At 42.6% G+C, this 23,624-nt stretch overlaps 1 long non-coding RNA gene across 2 annotated transcripts in view; it reads right to left on the reverse strand.

Annotated features, from left to right (window-relative positions):
* LOC115292258 overlaps positions 1 to 23,614 on the reverse strand; it is a 95,788-nt gene extending 72,174 nt beyond the window's left edge. The window contains exons 1-3 of one of the 2 annotated variants that reach the window (XR_003908882.1): positions 22,752 to 23,614; positions 22,545 to 22,639; positions 4,025 to 4,153 (exon numbers count right to left, since the gene is read on the reverse strand). This is a non-coding gene — a long non-coding RNA (uncharacterized LOC115292258). Of the gene's footprint in view, positions 1 to 4,024; positions 4,154 to 22,544; positions 22,640 to 22,751 lie in introns of those variants that run through there. The other variant, XR_003908883.1, reaches the window with a different exon arrangement.
* Positions 23,615 to 23,624: the final 10 nt, after the last annotated feature.

Raw genomic sequence — 23,624 nt, forward strand, 5'->3', positions numbered from 1 at the left:
TATAAATAAGCAAATAAACAAACACATAAACTGGAGCTATCCTATCCTCTGTCATCTTTCCCGACCTTTTCTCTATCACACGTGTCATCCTTAACATTCCACATTTGTACATATTTGTTGCTTTGTTCTTCAGCTTCCCACTAAAACATATGGTCCATGAGGGCAGGCATTGTGTTTTGTTCAAGCTGAATATCTAGTCCCAGAACTCTGCTTGGCACATCAATAAATATTTGTTGAACCAATGATGAAACCAAAAGCAGGAAGCACAGACAAGAAAGCCCAGAAACAAGGGGGTTTTGTTTTTCTTTTTCTGCAGGCTTGCTCTAATCTTTCCCCACTTATATATCTTGCTCAAGGCCCCCGTTGGCTGCCTTCCCACATCTCATCATGACTTTTCAGGGGCACCATCAAAAGACTGGGCTAATCTGATGGGCTCAGCTCACCCTTACTTTCTCTCTTTCCTTCTTTCTCTCTCTCCCTGCTCCCTCCCTCCCTATGTCTCTTTGCCACTTATGTTTTTAATATTTTTAATGAATGAGTAATATTTCTAAAAACACGTTTTATTTTCTTATTGTGCCAAGTGTGAAGAGGAGTGATTTGGAGGCTCTTACAGCCAAGAGCAAATGCCATGAAACCTCTTCCTTGTGTCCCTTCCCACACTCAGTTTCTCTGCAGAGAATCATTCATTCTCTAGTCTGTATGCTCTTGCTCATGACACATGTCCAAAATGAATTGGCAGTGGCTATATACTGAGTCTCAGAGAGCCAGACCAATGAAATCTCTTCTGAATTATAGCTGGGCCATCTGGTCACCCTCTTCAGAGCAGGGGAAGAGAGAGATGGAAGAACACATGCTGGTTAAATGCATCAGCTTAGAAATGGGGGGCTTCCACCCACAGCCTTTTGTCTGAAGTTGGTAACATGGCTCTACATAATTGCAGGGGGTTAGGAAAAATGGGAGAGCATACAGTTATTTGGTAAGAAGTAGATGCCTCTTCCTAGACACAATCTTGGGGAAGGAGAAGAGAAGCATAAGTGGGCAAGGGGTCTGTTGAGGCACAAATTATCCTCTCCTCATCCACTTCACCTCTCAGAGTTCAGGGAGAGCCCTGGCTATACAAGAGGAAGAGATCAAATCTGAGCCAGCTCTAAGCACCTGAACCAGACCAGATAGCACTGAGGAAATACGATGGTTTTCTAGTTAATGCAGGCACCAATAATGTCTTCCTTATCTCATAACTGCTCTGGAGAATAATAACATTATCTTTCATTTCTATGGCACTGACACTTTTTAAAGAGCTTTTCCTTCTAAGTGGACTTTACAAGAGGTAGGCAGAGATTATGACATTTTTTTTAAAGGAGAAACCAGACTCCCAGAAATGTTAAGAGCGTTGCCTAAGGTCACAGAGCTCATAAGAGACATTACTGGGACTTCAGCAGCTCTTTTTGCCTCTACCTAGTGCTTCACCATCTCACACTTTGTTTGACTGGGCCTTGAAGAGGAAGAACACAACTGGTCCCACACAGGTCTCTGCAGACATGCCACATGATGGGAAACAATTACTGCTGCCTCTTTGTTGTTCATAAACAAGTTAAGATACAAACATTAGGTAAAAGTTAGCTCTACTCAGGAAACAGAAAACATGTTATCATGTGGGAGGTAGAGGAAAAAAGCAAGTGGATTTTCAAAGCAGAAAGATACGGGAAGCTTCCAAAAGTCATACTTTTTCCAGGTCTACCAGTCAATTAAGTCATAGAGCTGAACAGGCTGGTCACAAGGAAGGCTGCTCTGGGTTTGAATTCTGGATCTGCCACTAACTTGCAACGTAACCCTGAGCAAGTGATAACCTTGCTGAATTTACTTACTGAATGACTTACATAATTTCCACACTTGTAAAATGATCATTGTAGCAGCTACCTTATAGACTTCTTTGAGAGCATAATGTATATGAGCTTTCACGGTGCTCACACACGGCTGTCATTGTATAAAAGTTGTCTGTTGAGGGTTGCTAGGTGGTTCGGAGGAAGCCAGCAGGACCCTGGGGCTCAGAAACAAGAGCACAAGAAATGACAGCAGGGGCTTCCCAATTCCTTTTCCTTACTCCCTCTTTTCCTCCTTCCCTCACACTGTTTTATTTTTAGTTATAAAGGCAGTAGAGCAACAATTTTAAAAAAAGGCTTGGGAGTAAAGAAGAAAAAAATGCAAAGAAATACTCACAACCTCAGAATGGTAACTGAAACATCTTGCTTTGTCTAAATTTATAAGTCAGTTTGCATTCTTTAAATAGTGTGTTTTGAAACATTTTCAACACTGCCTCTTAGGTGTAGGACTCATTATGCTCCAGTATTAGACAATCCCCATATCTCAAAAACTAAATACAATAAGGGTTTATTCCTTGTTTACCCAATGTCCCCTATGGACCTTAGTGACTCACGCAGCTATGCGCTATGTGGTAACTTAGATATGAAGTCATCTCCATCTTAACACAGTCTTCTCTTTGATTGTGATGGAGAATCATGCATGGGTTCTTAAATGCTTGAGCTCAGAAGAACATTTATCACTTTCTAATCATGACGCCATATCTTAAGGCAAGGCAGAGTGCGAGGAGGCCTGGGAAATGTCGTTTTTCATGTGTCCAGGAAGAAGAAAATGGAGAATACCGGTGAGCCATCTTTTCAACTTGTTGGTATAACTTTTCATTGATTAAACACTCTATAATTTAGGGTTGGACACTTAGACTGTTCCCAATATTTTAATATTATAAATATATGTGAAACTTCCCAGTTTCACTATGCTCATAGCTGTGGCCGTGATGGCCCTGATACCACCATATTGTCAGATCTGGCCTCCAGTTACTCATGCACCACCTCAGCTCTCATCCTCCAATCAGATCAGCCCCAGCTCCTTCCCAGAGTCTTCAGGTGGGTGATGAACACTCAAATTCTTCTACTCATTCATGAATATACACTGAGTGCTTGCTGTATGTGTGACTCTATGCCTGACATACCTCCTTTGCTGCCAGGAGCCACATGGAACACTGCTAAACTCTGTTCCTTGACATTCCGCTGGTCTGTGGCAGAGCAGAGAGGGAAGAATAGTCCTCTCCTGGCTCTGTGTAGCACTCAACCATTTAGGCCCCGAAGCTGCACTGCCTGGATGTGGAGTCTCATTTAGCAAGTCCTTTGTTAATTCTTCTCCTTCTGCTTCTACCATGAAGCATCAAAGCCAACGAGGCAACTAGTCTTATGGTGGTGGAGACTCAAATCCTCTTACCCCTGTGGTCCTTATCTTTAGTCTCCCTAAATGCTTACTCATTCTTCAACCAAAATGCCAAAGCTGCCATGTATACCAATGGACACAAACATACTTGCGGAGAGGGGTATCCCCTAATGCCACCCGCCTGTAGCCTTGTAGAGTCAGGGCCAGGTCACGCAGAACCCCCTCAGATGTCAGGAACACTCAGTTGCCATCACCAAGAAGAGTTTCTTTCTTCTTTTAGATTCTTTCCCTAGGATAAATCCCCAGATGTGGGATAAGTGAGTCTAAGTATTAAAATTCTTTTTATTGCTCTTAATTCAAGTTGACAAATTACTTTCAAGATTTATATGATGGATAAACACTATCCACAATTATATCGGTTCCTTGCACTGTCACCAGGATTAGGAATAATCATTGCTGTAAATTTTATCACTGTGATGGACAAAAATCATACTTTTTCCTGGTTTTAATTTGTATTTCTGAGAATACCACAGGCTTTAATCTTTTGCCACATTTGTTTCTAGCAATTTTTTCACTTGTGTGATATATTAGCACAGATGTTGGTTTATTTATTTATTCAAAAAAATTTTTATAAGCTCTTCATATAACAAAGATGTTAGTCTTCTGGCCTTGGCAGTTACATCTTGGAGCTTCCACCCCACCACCCTTGTTCTGGTCTATTTCCCTTTTTATTTTGGTTATTTTATCTTTATTCTTTTTGTTGTGGTACAGAAGTTAAAAATTTTTTTAATTCAAAGTCACCAGTCTTTTCCTTTGTGGCTTCCTCTTTTTCTTTTTCTTTCTTTCTTTTTTGTTTTCATTCCAAAGCTTACAAATATAATACCCCTCCATCAATAGGGGACTGGGAACATCCACACAAAGGAACACTATGCATCTGTAAAAAAGTAATGAGAAATACAAATATATTCTGCTATAAAGTGATCTCTGAGATACATTGTTAAGTGAAAAAAAGCAATGTATAGAACAGTATGCATAGTATTTTGCCTTTACTTTGAGAAAGAGGCAGGAGAAATATGGATGTATATATATATATACACACACACATATATATATATAAAACGTCCATATTTATGTGTATATATGTCCATATACATATATATGATTGTATGATATATACATCCATATATATATGTATATGCATACATATGTCCATATATATATGATCGTATGATATTTTTTAAAAGGGAAAAAATGGCAGAATAAACCAAAGGAACCAGGGCTCTTTGGAGAAATGGCTAGGGCAGGAAATTACAAGATAAGCCTGTAATATCTTGTGCACCAGAAAGCAAGAGACTATTGTCAGAGACCACTGTGCCAAGAGGACACAACAGCCAACAGGAAGGACTTTCCACTAGTCAAAAATGGAACCATTTGTGGGGCACTTGGGTGGCTCAGTTGGTTAAGCGTCTGACTTCAGCTCAGGTCAGGATCTCATGGTTTCTGGGTTTGAGACCCATGTCAGGCTCTGTGCTGACAGCTAGCTCAGAGCCTGGAGCCTGTCTTCTGATTCTGTGTCTCCCTCTCTCTCTCTCTGACCCTCCCCTACTCATGCTCTCTCTTCTCTCTCTCTGTTCAGACCTTGTGTAGTCCCCTCCCACATTGTGCCATGGCTGACCTGTTTGATCAACAGCACATAGAAATGATGGCACATCATTTCTGTGGTTAGACTGTAAAACACTTTGGCCTCCACTTGTTCTCACATTCTCTTCTCTCTTTCCTCTCCCTCTCTCTGTCTCTCTCTTTCTCTCTCTCTCTCATTACTCATGCTGGGGCAACTATCATATTGTGAGACATCTGAGCAGTCTATGGAGAACTTCATTAGCTAAGGAAATGAGTTAAGAACTAGGGCCTGCCAACAACCACATGAGTGGTGAGGTAGATCCTCCAGCCCCAAAGGACTGGAGCCTCAGTTAGCAGACTGACTGCAGTGTCATGAAAGACTCTGAACCAGAATCACCCAGCTAAGCCATTCCCAGATTCCTGACCCACAGAAGCTATGAGATAATAAATGCTCATTGTTTTAAGCCACTAAAGTTTGGAGCAATTTGTTATGCAGAAACTGTTAATACAAGGGATGATAGAATCAGAATATCACAGATTTGTACTGACTAATGAAATAATTGGATTTTGACCAATGCTCATCAATGACTGCTAAAACCATAAGGTGCAAGGCAAAGGGAGAACTTTATAACTGATGATTCTGCAGGCTGATAATATCTGAACTAAGTAATCCCATTTTAAAAAACAACCTTATTAACTTTTTCTTTCAAAAACTTTTTAATTATGTACCATTTTAGACATATTAAAAGTATAGAGACTAATAGGCTGAATTCCATATACCTATCACTCAGGCATTAACAATAACCAGCTCATGGCCAATCCTGTTTCCAGCACCCAAGTCCCCTCACTCCATCACCATACTGGGTACTTCAAAGTAAATCCTCTATACCACATCATTTCATCCACTGATCAATCTTTTTTTTTTTTAAGATTTTTATTTTTAAGTAATCTTTACACCTAACGTGGGGCTTGAACTCACAGCTTTGAGATACAGAGTCACATGCACCACTGACTGAGCTAGGTAGGCCTTCCATTTACTATTTAATCTTAACATCACAAAAAGAGAGGCAAACAGACATTACATGTCTTTTGATGTGATGCAATTAGAAATCTCCAACATTATCTATACAGTATTATTGCTGAAGCAAACAAACAAACAAACAAAAAAAAAAAAAAAAAAGGAAAAGAAAAAGACCTGAACTTGAAATCAGGTCCCAACTACAAGTTTACAGAAAATACAGAGGATATGTAGGAAACTCTACATATAGGTGACTTGATTTCTTCAAAACACAAATGGTTTGAAGGAGTGGAAAAATAAAATTAGGAGATATATCAATCCCACAGATGTGTGGACTCTATTAGTCAGTGTTCTCCAGAGAAATAGAACCAATAGGATATATATAAGAGAAGCTTTATTATAGGCATTGGCTCATATGGTTATGGAGACTGACAAGTCCCATGTTCTGTGCCTGACATTTGGAGACCCAGGAAAATTGGTGATGTAATTTAGTCTGAGTTCCAAGGTCTGAGAATTGGGAAGGGCCAATAGTGTAAGTTGTAGTCCAAGTCTGAATGCCCTAGAGCCACAAGTGACACTGTCTGAGGGCAGGAGAAGACAGATGTCTCAGGCTAAGCAGAGAGAGCAAATTTGCCCCTCCTCTATTTTTTTGTTCTATGCAGGTCCTCAATGGATTGGATGATGTCTACCCTGAACTGGTGAGGGTGACCTTCTTACTCAGTCTACTGATTTAAATGTCTTCTGGAGACAACCACACAGATGCAGCCAAAAATAATGTGTACCAGCCATCTGGCCTAACTCAGTCAAGTTGATACACAACATTAACCATCACATGAACCCTATTTGGAAATCAATTCAAACAAACCATCTGTAAAAGACATTGTGAGACAACCAAAGAAAAGGGAATATGAACTAGATATAAAAGGATATTAAGGAATTATAAACTATGTGATGCTGGAATTTGCTTTGCTCATTGTGGATTTTTTGCATTTTGACTTTCTAAAATATTGCATTAAAATAGTACTTATCTTGACTATGGAGTTTTCCTTAAGTTTTGGGTCCAAGGCAAATGCCTCACTCAATTCATACTAGTCCTGGCCCTGAGGAAGACTGAATGTAAACAAAGCAGTCAAGACATGAGCAATGCAATAATAGAGTGGGATGAACACTATAAAGGCAAGTGTGGTAGAGAATCACTAGGGAGTGAGGAGAGAGAGATTGAGAGAATGTGTGCATATAATAGCATGTGGATAGAGGCAAATGGTTGAAGCAGGGTGGGGAATCGGGGAGCTTTCCAAGGAGTTGCTGAAACCAGAGAATAGAGGGAATTCAGGATACATTTTCAAGATGGAAATGATAGGACTTGCTACCAGCTTTGAAAGAGGTGCGGAGTGGAATGTAGGAGATCAGATTCAGCTTCAGTAGTGGTGAACAAGCGGACATTGACCTGAGGTGAGCAATACTGGGGAGGAACAGCATTCAGGGGAAACCAAGGCTGACTTTGAACAATATTAAGTGTGAGCTGCATATTAAAGACACAAATAGAGCTGAAAAACGTACTCAGAAAGACAAATCTGGCCCTCAGGTGGAAAGAGATGAGCAAGAGATAACAAATTTGGATGAGATCACCTATGAAAACTGTATAAAAAGAAAATTGGAGTGAGCACAGATTTGAGCTGTGGGGCCACCAACACTTAAAGGTCAGCTAACAAGGGGGACCCAGCAAATGAGCCTGAAAAGTAGCCATCAATGAGGCAGGAAGAAAACAAAGAAAGCATTTCCTAAAAAGGAATGGGTGAAATGCTGGTGAGAAGTGAAGTAAACTGAGAAAAGAGAACTAACCACTAGGTGTGGTAACAGGTTACCAAGAGGAGGACAGTTTCCACTGAGTGGAGAGACCAAAGCCAGCTTAGAATGAACTGGCAAATGTGTTTGACACAGGCAAGGAAATGAAGAAAGTGAATCTGATAATACACTTGAGCAATTCTTGAAGGATGGAGAATAGAGAGGTTTGGAAGAATCAAGTTGGGGCATAATCCACAGTCTTCAGCTCTACTACTATACCCATGGTATTTTGTATTGTACTCACAGCTCTGGTTCCAGAAGCTCTGGAGACTGATTTCATGAGTATGGATTACTTTGTGAGAGGACTATATAAAAAGGAAGTAATTTGTTTGACATTTTGTACCTATTATATATATATATAATAGGTGCAAAATGTCAAACAAATTACAAATATATATATATATATATAAAATCTTTTAACCAGCTATGACAATGGCAGAGGAGGACATTAGCAAAAAATGTAAAGTCTAAATCAGGGGCTGAGTTGTTTAAACCAAGAATCTTTTTTTTTTTTTTTTTTAGGGAGAGCATGTGTGTGTGTGTGTGTGTGTGTGTGTGTGGGAGAGAGAGAGAGAGGGAGAGAGAGAATCTTAAGCTGGCTCCATGCTCAGCATGGAGCCCAACACAGGCTTGATCCCACGACCCTGGAATCAAAAGAGGTATATGGGCCCACTGTCCCCTGCGACAGGACTCCCATTTTAATCACTGAGGCCCTTTGAGTTTGTATTAGTTTCCTATTGTTGCTGTAACAACTTACCACAAACTTTGTGGCTTATGACAATACAAATTTACTATCTTCACTTCTGTAGTTCTTAAGTCCCCAATGGGTCTCAGAGTGTCAGCAACGCTGTGTCTGCCACTTTCTAGAGGCTCTAGAGGAGAATCTGGTTTTTGCCTTTTCTAGCTTCTAGGGGCTGCCACATTCCTTGGTCCTGGCCCCCTGCCATCTTCAGAGCCAGTGAGCACATCACTCCAACCTTTGTTTTCATTGCTGTATCTCCTTATATGGCTCTGGCTGTTCTGCTGTTTCCCTCTTCCACATTTAGAGACCCTTTTAAATACACTGGTCCTCCCCTGATCATCCAGAATATTCTCCCTCCCTTAAAGTCAGCTGATGAGCAGTTTCTCACTGCAAATTTATTTCCTCTTTGCCATATAACATAACATATTTACATTTTCTGGGGATTAAGGACATGGATACTTTTGGGAGGCCATTATTTGTCTACCACGAAGTTCAAAGGCTAGAGTGGCTGGTGGTAGCTTATGAGGGAATGGTCTCTTCCTGTAGCCAGAGGCTATACAGGAAAGCCGTTGTGCTGGGTCCTAAACTCAACTCTAGTGGGTGGCTAAGGGCTTAGCTTAAGTCTTTCTCCAGGGTAAGCATTGTAAAACCCTTTCTCAATTTTAGCTTTACTGCAATCCTTGTTCTTTACTCCCCACATTAGGGGTGGTTGGGCAAGGATAGGTGGTAAGTAATTTTCAGAAGAAGCACAAATAAGCAAACACTTTATCTCTAATCCAGAGACATTGTTTCTCCATGATCTCTTCCATCCTCTCCAGAAACCTCTTGGCTCACAAACACTGAGCCATCCAGCTTTTGGTGGACATCTTGGCAGTTGAATGTCTCACCCATCCCAGGTTAATGCCAGACTGACAATGAATTCTAGTGGTTGACTCAGGGAGAAGGGGAAGCACTGTCTCCCTGGGGCTTTGCTTTATAGATGAGGAAATGCAGGATGGCCACTTGTTTGGATTTGGGAGTGACCATCACTCCAGATTCCATGTTTACATGGTTTGGTCAGATAGTCTCCAGAGATGACTGTCATGAATTCTGTATCTCTTGAATGCACCTACTGCTTCTCACATCAAGATGTAGAGTCTATTTTCCCTGCCTGGGCTGGCCTTAGTGACTTGCTTGACCAATAGAATGTGATGAGAGTGATATTCTGGGTCTTCTGTGGCTAAGTCACAAGGTTTTTGAATGATGATCCTCCAGCTGTAATTATGTAAGCGCATGTCACATGGAGAAGCCAAAAGTAGGCTCTCAGGTTAATAGGACCTGCTGAGTTCACAGGTAGCATCAGCTACAAGTCACAGAAGTGAGCCATCTTGAGCATCTAGCCCCCAGTCAGGCCTTCAGCTGACTCTAACCCCAGCTGTTATCTGTATGCAACCGGATTCAAGGCCGTAAGTGAGAACCATTCAACTGAACCAGCCAACTCTTAGAGCAATGAGAGCAATAAAAATAGTTATTTGAATCCACTAAGTGTAGAGGTAGGTTTGTTACAAAGAAATAGACATTTAGGGTATATTTATACCCTTGGGAGAACCCAGAACAAGTCTAGGTCGTGTGACAAATCCTGGGGAGGCTACCGAAAAGTGTCAGATATCGGTAGAGAAGATATAAAATATGTGATCAATAAATAATAAAGACTAAGTGCCACAGAATTTTGGAAGAGGAAGATATCACTTGTGGGGAGCTGGTCAAGGAAGGCTTCCCTGGAAAAATGAGATTTAACCTGAGTCTTGAATCTGGGTAGGCTTTTAACAGGTGGAGAGGAGGGATAAGAGAAAATATGTATCTGAAAGAAGTAATATGGACAAAAATGACAAATCAAAAGAATAAAGGGTAAATGGGAAATGTGAGTAGATTTGCTGAAAACACTCACCTTCAAGATTCAGGGCAAGGTTGCTCTCTCCCAGGAAGCCTCCTTTGCTTTCTCCCATTTTCCTACTTTCTCCTTACATGAACTGACTTTTCTACTCTTGTCATAGAACCAGGAATTCTTTGGATTATATACATATTTTTAATACTCCTGTTATGATTAGGCTAACAGTAGGTATCTATAACAAAGAGTTCCCAAAATACAGTGGCTTAAATCTTGTGGATATTTCTTTTTATTTCTCATGTAACAGTTATCAGGGGAGGTCTGCCCGTCATGGTCATTCAAGGACACGGGTCCTTCAAAGTCATTGGTCTGTTCTCCCCAAGTCACTAACTTACAAGGTAGAAACTTGGTCACCAGCAGATTCAGGCTCCAGCCAGTTGGGAGAGGGAAGAGAGGTAGAGGAGGCAGGCCCAACATTCCCAACCTCGAAGTGGCATGTATCACTTTTTTCACATGCTTTTGTCAAGAACTTGGTCACATGACCTCTCCTAAGCCCAAGGGGGGCTGAGGAAGTATGGTGCAGCTGGGCAGCCATATGGAATAGTAGTTCTGTCATTAAGGAAGAAGGGGATTCAGGGTGGGCAGTAGCAGCCTGTGCCACAGAGGCTCATCCTCCTCTGAGTCTAGGAGCTTCTTGAGGGCAGGAACCACATTTTCTTCATCTCTGGTCCCCAGCACTGAGCCTGCTGCCTGACCCAGAGTAGTGTTCAAGTCACACTTGCTGAATGGATGAAGCTACTGCAGTGGCCTAGGTTGGATATGAAAAAGGCACAAAGCAGTGTGGGGACCTGACAAAGAGAGGACAGATGTGCAAGCATTTAATATAGGGAAATGCATAGGGCTTGATGAAGCTTGCCAGAACAGAGAGCTTTCAATGTTATGATCTTTTGTGATCTAAGTTGACGGCTCTTTGGCACAGGTTTAAAGAACTTGAACTGAATACCTCACTTAACAGATATTTATTGAACACAGTCCAAATTTAAGAAATTCCTCAACTGTTTCAAAATCACTTTTGGAAAAAGTGTGCCTTGAGCTTGAAGACCTTCAGGGTTCTTGTTCAATACTTGCCTCTGCGACAGTTCCCAGGTTAGGCACCTAACTGCACATCAGGGCTTTCACCTGGCAGCCATTCCACACTAGCACTCATGCCTTCCAGCTCCAACACCCCCTCTCTGGAGTGCAGCAGACCCCCAGAAAGTGAATGTGTGCGCTCACTCACTGATGTCCAGACACTATCTCCTTTCTACAAAACCAGGCTCTGTGGCTGAGTGCAGTCTAAACATGTTATTCTTCAATGTCAACACAGGTTTTGGAATCATTCCAGACTGAGCCTGAATTCTGGCTCTGCCATTTACAACCTACTTTGATGGTAGGTTCAACTAATTTATTTAAATCCCAGCTCCTTCACCTGTAAAATGGAGACTGTAATGGGGCTACATCCCTGGGTGTATGAGGATTTAATGAAGTTCTGGGTATAAAGCACTTGGCCCTTTAGCACTGCACTTGATAAACAATAGCTCTTCAACTATTAGGACAGCTAGGTTTTCAGGCCTCTGTGACTTCTCACATCAAAAGACACTAACAGGTGTAGCAGAAATCACAGCCACTTCTGGCTGTGAACAAAACTCAAAGTGTGTAAATTGGAACCTCAGTAATTTCTTGACCTGGCCTGAATTTCTGACCCTGTGGCTCATCCTAGCCTCTGGAGGACAATCTGATCCTGGTGCATGCAGTCTTACCCTAAGATTTTTTTGGCCGCATTTGGGATAATTACCACATTGGAGCTAGAGCTCAATTTCAACTTCACATTGGAGCTCCGAGCTCCATTTTATCTTCCTCTGTTTCGCTCCCTGGTCCTGCATAATCAGAACTTTACTTATCAGCCCAGTCACCATGCAGAGGGACAACTGGGTCCCTTTTTTGGTCTCCTATGCTTCTGAGACCCATGCTTTTGTCAACACTGACATCATGTGGTTGTGATGCTCTCTCATAGATTACAATGCTGACAGGGGTGGCAGCTCTGGTCAGTAGCACATTCAGTTCCATCCCAGGAATCAGACCCATCCCTCTTACCTCCTGGGACAAGCCAAGTTCACTCCCCATACCCTGCCAGGCTAGCTTGTCTCACACTCTGAGCTAACTTATGGCTCACTATAAGCTCATAGAAGCTCTCCAAGTCATACATGGTCTTGTGAAAAACTGAAGCCCACTCACGTCCACATGGACTATGCCATTATCCCTCTTGCTTCCTATTATCAGAGGGTGCAAGACCCATTTGAGCACCTGCAGCTGGGAAACTGAACCCATAAGTCTTCCTTTCTGTTACATCCCCTCACCCTCAAGGGCAGTGCTCCTTCTTCCCTCTGCCTTTCTCCCCTCCTGAGAACTCGTGCTGAGTGTCCCACCACTTACTACTCTGGTTCTTCCTCTCTTGTTCTGCCCCTCAATCTCTGTTCTCTGCAGCACAAATCTCCTTTTATATAGGGGGAAGCGGGTACCTGGGTGGCTCAGTCGGTTAAGTGTCCGACTTCAGCTCAGGTCATGATCTCAGGGTTTCTGGGTTCGAGCCCTGTATCAGGCTCACTGCTGTCAGCATGGAACCTGCTTTGGATCTCTGTTCCCCTCTTTCTCTGCCCCTCCCCCTCTCACACTCCTCCCTCTCAAAAATAAACAAACATTAAAAAATATTTATATAGATGGAAGGGACTTTATGCTTGTGTAGAAACACACGAACACATACACACACACAGTAGAGAGCACTTCTTCCGTTTTGTGCATACTTTCCAGACTGTTTTGTCTCCCATCCACCAGAGACCAGAAGTTCTTGGAAATGATAAGCTAAGGAGTCTGCCATTCCTGTTAGCAGGGGTTTTTTTGTTTGTTTTTTTCCCTGGTGGCTCAGAGGAGTGAACACACTATTTGATGTCTCAGCTATCATTCTGCCACAAATTAATGCTTCATGCTGTATCCTGTCTCTTGAGTGAAAGGGGTTTTTACCAGGTTAATGTAGTTGCAAAGAGGTCTACAAGGCTGCTCAATCTTTGGAGTGGGCAGAACCCCCTTGACCATGCTCCCATTGGCCCTTTTACTTCCATTCTACTCTTTTAATTTTTACCCAAGTTTACACACATAATTTTAAAAGTCAAATATAATTCTCTAGAACTTTAGAAAAGCAGCAGACTTATGGGCTCCTCCCCTGTCCTCCATTCCATCCTCACGTTAGTCCTTTAGCTGGCTCTTTTGATATTTACCTCTATATTGCTAAAATTGGGATCACGTTGCTACTTCTTGACTTATAGGCATTATTCATGGATCTCCAAGTAGGCAGTGAAGCTATCACTCCGTTAAAGACTCCCTCACATATTTAACTTATCCTCTTTCCACCAATACTTAGGGTTTACTTTGTTTTGACACTATAAATGCTAGACACCAGTGAGCCCTATGGAAGAGTTTAATTAATTGCCTTTCCTTTCTCAAACAACTTTTTGTTTTCCCTGGAGCTAATAAATGACCTTTTCCTCTGTGTACTTCTGTCTGAATTCCTGGTCTCTCCTTGGGGACTTTGCTCCCAGACCCTTCAACCTAATCCTCTGGACTGCAGTGCTCTTGGCCTATAGCACACCTGTCATCTCTTATTTATTCTCTCATCTCCTCTGTCTTATTTTCTACCTCTATATATTTGTTCTACTTTCTGGGGTCTTTTTTTTTTTTTGGCTTTTTATTTCAACTTTTATATTGGCTTATAAATTTTTTATTGTCATAGTTTATTTTCAGAGTGCTCTTTGCTTTTTGACTTTTTTCTTTTAAAGCAACCTATTCTTATTTCATAGATTCTATGTTATTGTTAATTTCCCTGGGAATAATTATTAATCATCATATTTAAAATATTTTCTTCATTCTTGGAATTGTTTCTATTGATACAGACTCCCCCCCTCGTTTATTTTCGTCTTTGCCTTTCATGTTGAAGAGCTGCCTCAAACGTCTAGTGGTCCTGGCTTTGCCTTTCCTATTTAGGAATGCAGTGCTAAAAATCTGATTGTTGGCTGGTGACCTTGACCTAGAGTAATAAAGGTGGAGGGAGTACCAAATATCAGTTTCTTTTGAGAGTTTCTTCCGGACTGCTCAGATTCCCTGAGAAAAATCTCCAATCTGGTTCCCAGCATCCTAGGAGTTGAATGTAGGAAGTGAACTAGAGAAGAGACTCTGATCAGTGTATAGTCTTTGACTTTAACTTCCTATTTTTAGTATGGCATTTCAGCTCTCATCAGTACCTGATGTTTTCCAGTCCAAAGACTTCTGTTTTATCCTTTGTGCTCAGATTGGGGAGAAGACCCCAGGATCTAAATGCTTCTCAATCAATTCTCCTATTCTTAGCCCATCCTGCATTCCCCCACTCAGAGCTACCTGGTGCCTCAACTTCTGACTTAGGTCAATTGCCACTGATCATCTGCTTTCAGCTTTCAAAATGTAGTTACTGTTGTCTCTACTGCCATTTCCCTTTGTTATTGGGGTTTATATTCTTAAGAAAAAAATCCCTTTCCTGCCATGTTAGTAGAGTTTGGGAGACTGAAGAGGTAAAAATGGCGTTCATTCTGTCGTCTTTAAGCAGAAGTGTCTCATTCTACTTTAGCCCTTTCTGATTTCACTTGGGAACGATACAAGCTAGATGCCATGATGTAGCACTTTAAACATCCTCTACAACCTTGCTCCTTTTTTCTTCCACTGCTCTGGATCTGCATCGAAACATGAATTATTCCACAGGCCATCATCCTCTTTCCTCTTGCAAACAGACTGCTCATTACACAGATCAGTATGACCTCAGCTTCAGCCTCACTCTCAACAATGCCCAGAAGAACTTAAAGATCCCTGGTCAATACCATCATCAATCCACCTTACCAGCAACTGCATACATTCAACCCTTTTACCAAGCCTGCAATTCTACACTACTCCTCTGTGCTCTAATCCAGAAATGACTCTCCTTCAGATTTAAAAAAGAAAATGGAAGCAACCAAATGTGGGTTTCCTTAGCTTCCTTCCCCCATTTGTCCACCCCATGAAGGTATCCGTGTCTGAACCCACCCGGACCCCCTCTTCTGAACTCAGGCCCACCACTGTAGCAGGCTCTGCTTCTGAACCTGCCAGATGTGCCCCCACCCCCCACCCCCCCGCCCCGTGCTGACCACACTGTGGCTTTCAGAACCAGCCCTTCCTGCCTCTTTCAGACTTACCTCCTCCTAGTCTTTGCCTCTTTGACCTTTCCCCCTTGCTTTGGCACATTCCTTTCAGCTTAGAAACAACTTATATTTTTCCACCTTAAAAAATTCTCTGTAATCCCCATTTAGATATTGTGTTCTCTCTCCTTACTCTTCCACTAGGCTTCTCAAAGGCATTGGTGCTCACGATCTCCACGTCCTTGCTTCTCCTTAGTGCTTTCACCTGTGCACTCAGCCTTCTGCCTGCTGCTCTCCCTCACTGATGCGACCCTGGTGGTCAGATGTGTTGGGCATGCTTCAGCGCTGGGCTTACTCAGCAGTATTTAGCATGCCAGGCCACCTCCTTCCTGATGCACCACTTTCCCTGGACTGATTACTTTCTGGGTTCTCCTCATTCACTTCTCTTCTGGAGTTTCTCTTCCTTTCCCGTCCAGTGTTCCATCTCAGCTCTCTTTTTCCCTCCTTCTCCGTAAGTTTCCCCCATTCCTCTCATGCTAACCACCTGGTGTCTCTTGCTGCCTCTGTGTGGATGGCTGTACATCTACTTCAGTTTTTCTGCTGAGCTCAGACCAGCATTTTTATCTGCTGGCAGGATGCTTCTGCCAAGATATTCCACAGGAATCTCAAACTCAGTGTGCCCCAAGCTAAAATCACTATTTCAGAACCTAAACTTGGACAAAGTGCCTTTTGCTATCTGTGAAATCTTGGGGAAGTTACTGCATCCTCACCTAGGAAACTGGATGATAATACATCCCCTATAGGATTAAATGGTCTCATTATGTCTGATGACATATGTTGAGCATTTATCAGAGTGTCTGACATACTGTCCGTGCTCAACAAATGACCCCATCACTAGTAGCAGCACCAGGAGAAGGAGGATGGTAAGGAAGATTAGGCACTACTTCTACCTGTTCCCAGTCCAAACACTAGGGATCCATCCCAGTCCCCTGCCTCCCGACCCATACCTCCACCTCCCTGCCCCTCAGCCAACCATATGCAATCTATCATCAAGCCTACTGATTCTATCTCATAAATATCTCTCATATTAGTTTCCCTGTTCCCATCCTCACTGCCCTGCCCTTCCTGTTCAGTCTCAATCTTCTCTCACTTAGATATTGAAAAGTCACGCTGCCTGGCTTCCTAGCCTCTGGTCTTACCATTTTTCCTCCAGTCTGTCCTCTAATTCTTCACCAAAATGATACACCTAACATGCGTGTCTGGACTGTCACATCTCTCCTAGCCATATTTCAGTCATAATTATAATTGTAGCAGAGAGGGAGGAAAGCTAAGATTTAAAAATCATAACAGACTGCAGCTGTATCTTCCCCTAAAGCATGCATTCCTCCTGAGCACAGGGATCTCTGGTAAAACATCTAAGTGGATGCAGAAGGTGAGCAGTTGAGAATATAAAACAAAGATAAAGCTTAACTCCTCTGCAGAGGAAACAAACTGGAATTAAAGGTTTGGAAGGCCTCTAGAAGGGAAAGAAAGTTGAGGAAAGTCTTGGGGGTGGGGAGATTCTTATATCAGTGTGTGGCTGGAGAGAATCAGGCTGTGGTGGTGTGGGGCTGTCATGTAAAGATTAGAGGTGTCTAATACATCCTCTCAAGATCTGGACTGTTCTGTGCTGCTCTAGACCCCCTCCTAATCTGCCTTCAACCCCACCGTGCTTTACCCTGCATGGAGGCAGAGTTTTGGCTGGCATGCCTGAAAATGGGGAGTTAGGGGGGAGATTGGTGTGTCTGGGGCTGAGCTTTCAGCTAACAGGGCCAAGAGCTTGCTCAACAATGGAAAGATTGAGCAAATAAGCAGATGCACTCAGGATAATGGGAGTTAGGTTTCTTACTGTCAGAGAATGGATTTACAAATAGGCAATGAGGAAGGAATGGTGTGGGATTGGAATCAGAGATATTGATCTGAACTTACAGTTTGCACACATATAAGTACACAGACAGACATATACATACATAAATATATTTATTTCCTTACTTGATCTCCTGAGAGGTTATAGAGTCAATTACATCACAGTAGCAATAAACACACCTAGCTCTCAAATCCTGGTTTCTAAATACTATTTTCCATTAAAAGGAACTGGGGTTCCTAAGGAAAAGGGCTGATTGTAAGCTGCGACAGAAATGTGTAAGAGAAGATACAAATATTGTTATTTCATAAAGTAAGAAAATGCTCAATGAATGCTAGAGACATATCAAAAGAACAAAGGAACCAGCAGAAGGAACTCCCACTGGCCAAGTCTCAAATATCCCCAAATACATTTTGAGGATGAATAGATATAATGATTGTAATAGATTATAACCCAATGAATAAAATAAGAATTCATGAATCTATATAGATATAAATAAATGAAAAAAGTAAATAGGAGAAAAGGGAAAAGTCTCCCTATGGTTGAATCCAACTAAATATGAAAGGAAAAGTAGTTAGAAAGTCATCAGTGGGTGATCAAACTCATGGATAAAAGTTTGAGGAGGAACCAGAAATGAACATTATTTCAAAGTATCTCCCCCTCAAATTTCTTATTAATCACAAAGGGAAAAATAGTAACTTTATAGCAAGGAAATGTGTCAGACAACACATTAACCAAGTAGTCAAAGATAACAGCACCAGTAATGAGCCAGACTGACATCATGAGCCTTCTGATATAATCTACTGAGACTACATCATTTCAGTGATATTCTGTCAAAATTGCATAACCTGAATCTAATCATGAGGAAATATCAGGCAACACCAACTGAGGGACATTTTACAAAATAACTGGTTTAGGTCAAGAACTTTAGTCAAAGGAAAGGTTGAGGAACTTTTAAAAAAGATGGAAAAAGACATAAAAAGACATGACCAATAAATGCAAGGTGTGATTCTGGACTGGACACTGGAACACAAAAAAACAGCTATAATACTTAATTGAGACAACTGATGAAATTTGAATGTGGACTGTGGATTAGAAAATAGTATTGTATCAATGTTAAATGCCTATACTTTGAAATTTGCACTGCGGTTATAAAAGAGAAAATCCTTGTTCTTAGGAAATGCACAGTGAAGTATTTGGAGGAGAGGGGGTATGATGTCCCTGACCTATTCTCAAATGGTTCAGAAAAAAATGCATATCTGTCTGTCTGTCTATCTACCTACCTATCGACCTACCTACCTACCTGAGAATGTCTTGGAATTTTTAAAAGACACCAGATCCAGGACTCTCAATAAATTTTAAGCAAAGTAAATGGAAAGATATCCACACTCATATATATTCCAATGAAACTGCAGAATACCATTAAAAAAATCTTAAAACAGCCATAGGGAATAGATAGATAATGTGTCAAAGTGGCACTTAGAATTACAACTAACATGGGGCACCTGGGTGGCTCAGTCGGTTAAGCCTCCGACTTCGGAGGCTCAGGTCAGATCTCACGTTTGTGGGTTCAAGCCCCGCGTCAGGCTCTGTGCTGACAGCTAGCTCAGAGCCTGGAGCCTGTTTCCAGTTCTGTGTCTCCTTCTCTCTCTGTCCCTCCCCCTCTCATGCTCTGTCTCTCTCTGTATCAAAAATAAATCAAACATTAAAAAAAAATTAAAAAAAAAAAGAATTACAACTAACTTTCCGATGGAAATAATGAAAACCAGAACACAGGTAAGAAAAGTATGTCTGGAATACATAGGATCCCTTAGGGGGTCTCTTAGTTTATCATGCCCTGTGATTAAGGTTAATGGCAAACTATGACAATTCAATCCAGGTAGGATTAGTGATGGCTAGACCCTTTAAGAAAGAAGATTTGGGGGCGGTGCCTGGATGGCTCAGTCAGTTAAGTGTCTGACTTTGGCTCAGGTCATGATCTCATGGTTTGTGGGTTCAAGCCCTGCGTCGGGCTCTGTGCTGACGGCTCAGAGCCTAGAGCCTGCTTCAGATTCCGTGTCTTCCTCTCTCTCCCCCTCCCCCACTCATGCTCTGTTTCTCTCTGTCTCAATAATAAATAAAAACATTAAAAATTTAAAAAAAAAAGAAAGAAGATTTGGGTCACCCCCACCAGGTAAAGAAGTAGGACCAGCTGAGGAGGTGTATGGTGGTAAGTCTTTTAGGAGGTCAATTCAAGAATCTATCAACATTTGTAACTCCCTTTGATTAAGCAATTCCACTTCCAAGGATCTACACTTCTAAATATATACAATATGCACTAAGATACATGTGCAAGGATGTGTGGTCTTTCAGAACCATGAAATCTATCATGGCTCATTCCAACCAAAGATATGCCTTTGTATGCTCTGTCATGCAAGCATCCTCAAGACCTCAACTTATTTTGATCAGTGAAAATAGCAAATCATGTGATCATTACCTTTTGTACAATTTCAATTCTATAAAACTGAAAACACACATAAACACACAAATGTGTCTAAATATATATACACATACATGTATGTGCACGTAAATATTGAGAGAAAGGACTTATATATAAGAACATATACCAAACTGGGAGCAGGGGGAGAGAGATGATGGTTTGTATCAGGAAGGATGTTCATATTTTACCCAGTGTACTTTTGTGCTGCTCAAGTCTTTCACAACACAATGGATTAATATATTACTTGTAGGAGGACGTTTAAAAAGCAAACTAGCCCCTGGGTGCATTTGTGGTTCTGGCTGTTGCATCTGACTTTGGATCAGGCCATGATCTCATGGCTCCCGAAGTCAAGCCCTACATCGAGCTCTGTGTTGATGGCACAGAACCTGCTTCGGATCCTCTGTCTCCCTCTCTCTTTGTTCTTCCTTCTCTCTCTCAAAAATAAATGAATATTTAAAAAATAAATAAACTGTTCTATAGTACATAGAGCAGCATTCCCAACTGCTCCTAGCAAACAAAAGGGATGTTTTCAAAACTTAGAGCCACCCCTTTCTAGAGCCCTTCCCTAGCTGTGTGAACTCAAGGCCAGGGGGAGGAGTCGTTCCCCAGGCTCTGTGTGCAGACATCTATCCTCTGAGCAGAGCCTCAGACTTCACGCATGGAACATCCCGGTCATTCCCATTATCTGGGAGGCCTGGCCCCAGCACTTCCTGGTTCCCACTGACCCAGGGCTCCCATCACCTGGATCTCAAGCCCATGGCTGGCCTTTTGTTAGGAATAGCAAAACAAGCCCTGATAACAATATTTTCCAGGCTTTCTGAAATTTGTCTCTTGAAGCAGCAGGATAAGGTCAACCACAGCAACAAGCAAAACCAAGACTGAGGGCAGTGTGTAGAGTATGGTGATGATTTTGGCTTTCATTTCCTTCAGACAGAGAAACCTCAGGAGGCTGAGGTCAGGGCTTCCCAGCATTTTCACTCTGAGACTTATTGGGAAATTTCAAAAGTTAACCCACACCTTGGTGTAGGATTGGGGGGGAAGTGGATGATTCCTTCTCCAGGGACAGGATGGGGCTTGTGGAAGATCATTGTGTGGGAATCTGTTTGTTCTCTGGGGAGTTAAAGTGTTGGGAAGGTGACAATTATAATTTTATTTAGAAGTTAACATTTGGGCATAGATTTGAGGAGGTAAGGGATGAAGCCACATGAATATCAGAAGGAAGAGCATTCCAGGTAAGGGGAAAAGTAGTGCAAAGACCCCGAGGTAGGATTGTGTCTGGTGTGTTGAGAGCACAACAATGAAGCTCTTGAGGCTAGAGCTAAGTAAGTGGAAAGGGGGAGGGAGAGTAGAAGGACATAATATCAGAAGGGGAAGGAGGAAGGTGGAGTGAGAACTGCCTTGATAGCTTGTAAGGACTTTACCTTTTATTCTAGATGATTTAGGGAACCATTAGTAGTCTAAGAGCCAAGTAGCAACAAGATCTGGTTGCATATAATATGATAGTTCTGGCTGCTGTGTTAAGAACTGACTTAAAGGGGTAAACCAGTAAGGGGGAAGAAAGCACGGAGGCCAGTGAGGCAGCAAGTACAGCAGCCCAAAGGAGAGGTAGCAGAACTGAGATTTTCTTGACAGAGAGCTCAGTATCACCTGGAGGCCCTGTGATGCTCTTTGGGGGGCAGGGACTCTTTAGAGCAAACAATGAAATGTATGTACTATGTGTTCCTTCCCTTCAAAGTTGATACTTACAAGTCTGGGGTGAGGCCAAGGAATTTACATTCCTACAAGTTGCCAGGTGATAGTACTGCTGGTCTGGGGAACCACACTTTGAGAACCACCAACTTTTTCTTCATAGCACGATGGAAATGTGCAATAATAAACATGTGTTTATCATACATCCTCAAGGAAGTACCTTGCTTATCCCTGTGTCTCAGTGCTGAGCATGATGCCTGGCACAAATGCCCTGAGCTCAGCTCTGGGCCAGGCACGGTGCTGCACTGAATGAAGTTCTTGAGGCTCTCTGGTTTGAACAGTTTGGAGCTAACTGGTGATTAAACTCTTCAGGAAATGGTCATTACAGGGAAAGGATTCATTATAACAACAATAATAATGGGTGTGACACTCACCCAGACCATTGTTGGCCTCTGTGTTTTACTCCACATCGTCTCCAATTAAATACCGTGAAAGCCCTGTGAATCTGGCATTATCACCCCTGTTTTACGAATGAGGAAGCCAAAGCTTGGAGAGTTTAATGTTCCCCAGGTTACACCATTAACAAGTACTAGAGTCAGGATAGGCCTAATAGCCCTGTTCTGTTTACAGCACAGACTACCTCACAAAGTCACTGATATGGGGAGATTGCCTTGAAGATAGGAGCTTCCTCACTTGGGGACTGTGAACTATTTTTAAAAATGGAGGGCACATGCTATCCTTAAAAAAAAAAAAATAAAAGCCTCCTTTCTGAATTGAGAGCCCTGTTCGCACAGCACATTTCCATCCTCAAGCTCCTCTCAATAGGGCCTTGATCCTCTAATAAGTAGCAATGGCTGCCCAACCTAAGGATTTTTGCTGACCTTTGTGTTTTTCATGGTTCTTTGGTGGGGCAACTTTCTTCAGCTCTCACCTTCTCAGTCTTGTCCTGGATGACGGGCACAATTCGGGGACTGAAGCTTGACAAACTGAGGCTGGCTTATCTCTAAGTGGAATCCATGGCTCTCCCTAGAGAACGAGAAAAATATAGTTCCGGGACTTCCCGCCTCATCAGCCACTCTCCTTCACCTCCTGCCCCCCACCCCCACCAGGATAAAAATAGACATTTATCAGGACTCACTGCGGGAGCAGCAACTGCGCTCTGAAATCTGGCCTGTCTCTGGAGCAGCTGGCGGGGGTCGGGGCTCGGATCTGCCCGCAGGGGCGAGGTGACTCGGCCAGGCGGGGAAGCTTGGAACTCTCAGCCGAGAGAGGGGGCACTTGGAGCATGTTTCAGCGCGACAGTAGATGCTCACATAATTGTACCCCCGCCCAGACCTGGAGGTCCGCGCACAGGATGGTTCGGCGGCCTTCCAAAAAGCCAAGGCGTATTCGCGATTCTTAACCTGTTTGGGCGACCGGGACTCGCTAGAACAGTGATGAAACGTACAGAGCACTTCTCTGTGTTAGCACACACAGAGAAACAGACACACACCACTGAGCACCACAGGTCGATAATGGGGACGCAGAACTATCATGCAAAATAAAGCTTAATAACGTGTAAGAATAAGGTTACTAAAGTTTGTTGAGCAGGATCTTTTTGGAGAATAAATGCATATAGTATCTATCCATGGGAACTGACACAGAAATGTTGATGTTACCTCCAATGGTAGGATAAAAGGGGCTTTCCATTTTTCTCCATTTTCTCAGTAAGAAAAAGCAGGTTTCTCTTTTGCAAACCAGAGCGGCCGCATCCAAGCATTTCCCTGAATCTGGGGGGCCCACTCAGCTGCAGGCGAGGCCCGGGCCTGCCTGCCTGCCTGGTCTCTTGCGTCTGGCCGGAATAGGGAAGCGGAGGTGTTACAGGCAGTAGGCAAGCAAGCATCAGGCTGGTGACAACGTAGGGTAAGGATGGGCTCCTTTTACTTCTTTTAGAGGGTGCCCAAAGTGCCCCGAGCCCGCAGCAGGAATTGAAAATCAAAGCGCTCCCTCCCCGGCAGCGGCCAGCACCGAG

Source organism: Suricata suricatta, chromosome 5, assembly GCF_006229205.1.
Source record: "Suricata suricatta isolate VVHF042 chromosome 5, meerkat_22Aug2017_6uvM2_HiC, whole genome shotgun sequence".
Lineage (NCBI taxonomy): Eukaryota > Metazoa > Chordata > Mammalia > Carnivora > Herpestidae > Suricata > Suricata suricatta.